The following is a 3,523-nucleotide window of genomic DNA, read 5'->3' as shown; positions in this document are numbered from 1 at the left end:
CAAAATTCTTCAAGAGAGTACCAAAAAACGCGCTGAACGAGTGGTTCCGACTAAGCATACCTTGGATACTTTCAAAGGACATCTTCATATAGATCTTAAACATGTTCGTGTCCTGACTCCAATACCTGAAGGTCTGGATTAAGGTAATCTTTTCGACTGACTTATCTTTTCTTTATTGATATACTGATTTCAGTCTCAACTACAGCTGTTGCACGAAGGAGGAAGATTAAGGAAGCTTCTGCCCCAAAAGACTCTGGGACATCTAAAAGCAATAAACCAAGTGGGAGTGACTCCCTCGTCACTGATAAGAAGCCCACGGTACATACTTATCTCATACTCTCAATCTTGTACAATATGTGATTAGTACTCATCTTTCTCATTTTCGACTTGCCAGAGTTCGAAACCCCCAACGGGTTCGAAGCGTAAAGCTTCTTCGACCACTGGTTCGGATGGCGAAGATAAATCCCCTCCTCAAACTAGACAAGGACAGAAGAAAAAATACAAAGCTGTTACCCCTTCGAGAAAAGGGAGAAAGGCAAGTCCTTCCAAAGCTGTTTCTCCTGGTGATAAAGCGTCCTCTGAAGAGTCTCCTTTGAAAGCTGCTAGTAATGCTTTCGTTGTGGAAAGCCATAATTCAAGTCCAGACAATATTCCACCCAAGGTACTTTGGGTTTGTCCCACATATTATCTTGTGATTTTAACTAAATAATTGTACTGACACTTTACCTTGTTATTGCAGGATGATGCTGGCACTGCTACTTCCGGTTTTAAAGACCCTGGCCTCACCATTGATGTTGACAAACTTTATGGTAGTTGTCAAACTTTAACTTTCGTTAACTAAACTCCTCAAAAGTTTATTTATTTATTTATTTTTTGAATAACTTTGCTCTGTTTAACATAGGTACCTCTCAAAATCAAACTCGTGTTCTTTCACCAGTCTTTGAAGACGTTAGGCCAATTGCTACCATATTGCCTAATGAACCAGTCGAAGAAAGCCACTCTACTGACGAATCCCCACCTACCCATCAAGGCAAAAATTTGGAAGAGAATCATCCATTCTCAGGCAGCGATAATGTGAACCAGCAATCACATGACAACGAAGATTCCGCGTCGGAGAAAGATGCTATGGAAGAGATTTCTCAGCCTGAAAAACCAGTTTCTCATGGAACTTCAACTCTTGACGCAAAAACCATTCCTGAGACAACTTCGACGCCTGCCCCTGCAAAGCTTACTCCTTCAGAGCTTGAACAACTTAAGCAAACTGATCCTCTCAGTTTCTTAAAGGCCATTATGAATGTGAATACTCCTTCGCCTCCGGAGCTTAATGTCTCAACAGCTGTTACTGCAGACTCTAGTGACAAGGAAGATATTCCCAGTCTTCTTCGACAAATAAAAGAAAGATTCTTTGGGGTCAATCTTGTAGATGTTCTCAACCGGGACCCTATTAAGAGCCACAACTTAAATCAACTTCTAAAGAAAGTAGATTTGCTTCAAGTTTCCACAGAAGTTTCAGAGGTAATTGTTCTGCTGGGCTCTCTACTCGAGCAACTCCAAGCTAACATCCTTCGAAGGCAAAATGTCGAAAAAGAGTTATCTGAGACAAAGGCCTCTCATGACTCTTCATGGAATTTTGCTATGGACGCAACGAAACAAGGTGAGGCCCTCAGGCTCAAACATTCAGAAAATCAGAAGGCCATTGATGATTATGAGAAGAAAATCGGCTCTTGGAAACAAGAAATCAAAGTACTCGAGGGCAAGATAAAGGAGGCTGAAAGTTGTCAAGCAGTCCTACAAAAGTCTAATCAACAAGACTTGCTCGAAGTGGTGCAGTCAGGAATGAAACATTTCGAGACTGCACAAAAGTTAGTGCCAGAAATCGAAAGGTTGAAGAAACACCGGGCACTAATTGAACTTCGCATGTCTTCATGGGAGAATCAATATTTGAAGATCAAAAAGGATCTCCCTGAGGATTTCAACTAAATATTTTCGATCTTGTTACTTATTGCACCTTTATTTTGTAATCGAGGCCACTGTAGACATATAATATTTGTACGCTTGACTCCCTTTTATCTCTATCATATTTGCCATTGTTGATTTAGCAAATCTTTCAATTTCTTGTCAAGATATATCTTTAGATTTCCTACAGTGCTTTTATTAAATGCAACATGTAGAACCTGAACATCCTTCGCAGCACTCTTGCCTCTAGACTTGACGTTTCCACTTCTTCTAGCCATAATCATTATTAAAAGTGACGTCACTTTCTCCAAAACGTCGGTTTTCAGACGTGCGTGCATCAGTTTAATGATTACTTCTTGTAGCAACCTGCCTAAAAAATTTATGCTTTCGAGTCGCCACCTATTCTGAAGGGCGAATAGGAACCCTACGCAGATAAGAGATTGAGGGTAAGTTATTATAATCAGGCTGAGGGAAGGTATGAGGCACCCTCAGCCCTTTCCTAAAGGCTAACATTCAAAGATTAGGGTTGCGTGGCAGGAATTAGGGAGAAATGTGGCAAACAGAATTTTAGGACACGATTGAGATTTTGAAGAGGGGGACTCGCCTTGTTGCCAAGTGCCTACGTACCTCCTTAGGGAGGATCAGAGTCTACGTAGTTCGGGAAGGGTTGTACGCCATTTAGAGTTTGAATTTGATTTGATATGGTTTTTTAGAGGCTTCTTGGTTAGCCTATCGCAGTTTGTTTGTATTGTTAATTGGATGGATTTTAGAATTATTTGAAAATGTGGGCGTACAACCCTGATTTGGCACTATTAACCGCAATAATCGATTGGTTCAATTACCATAGTTAAAAGATTTGAAATTTGCATCATTACCAATTTTAATCGATTGATTCGATTATCACTAATAATGAATTAAGGTATATTTTAATAATTTTTATAGAATTTTAAATGCATTGTTACCCCTCGCCATCGATTGATTCGATTAAAAAGAATAACAAGTTAAATCGAGGGAAAAACGGTTAATCATCACAACTAATAAAATAGTTGCAACCATTTAACCAAATAATAGAAATCATATTTTATTTAATTAAATAACATTTTAATAAATAAAAAAAAAATATTGTTAACCATAGCGATTAATCGATTTAATCGGCACGAATAACAAATTATCATTTTTAATAATAATATCAAATATATTTTTATATTGTACCAAATATAATTATTATACATAATTAATCATATAAAAGAAATAATTAGAATCAATTATATTAATTAAATTTAATTAGTTAATTAGGTTTTGATTATATGAGGTTGTTAATAGAGTACATGGTATAGGGATTTGGTTAAAGGCGTTGGATCTTAGGTTAGTGGAGAATCAAGGGTCAGATTTGAAGGATCATGGTAAGACTCATGGTTGAGGCTGTATGGAATCAGGGAAGAAAATCAAAGAAAAAGAAAGAGAGGACGCTGGGTATCGAACCCACGTCCCTGGGGTCACCAAATCCCCTTTTACCAACTCAACTGGGGCCTGCACGCGTTCAAGAAACGCCTTTATAAGAATATAT

The 3,523-nt window shown here is 38.1% G+C and overlaps 1 long non-coding RNA gene across 1 annotated transcript; it reads left to right on the top strand.

The window, feature by feature from the left end:
• Positions 1-276: 276 nt before the first annotated feature.
• On the top strand, positions 277-1,033 carry LOC131638047 (uncharacterized). The gene is made up of 3 exons (XR_009294577.1): positions 277-661; positions 740-809; positions 902-1,033. It is a non-coding gene; the product is annotated as an uncharacterized LOC131638047 (long non-coding RNA).
• The last annotated feature ends 2,490 nt before the right edge of the window (positions 1,034-3,523 follow it).

This window comes from Vicia villosa, unplaced genomic scaffold (genome assembly GCF_029867415.1).
Source record: "Vicia villosa cultivar HV-30 ecotype Madison, WI unplaced genomic scaffold, Vvil1.0 ctg.002149F_1_1, whole genome shotgun sequence".
Classification (NCBI taxonomy): domain Eukaryota; kingdom Viridiplantae; phylum Streptophyta; class Magnoliopsida; order Fabales; family Fabaceae; genus Vicia; species Vicia villosa.
The sequence above is the reverse complement of the archived record's forward strand: the minus strand, read 5'-3'. Positions and strand labels throughout refer to the sequence as shown.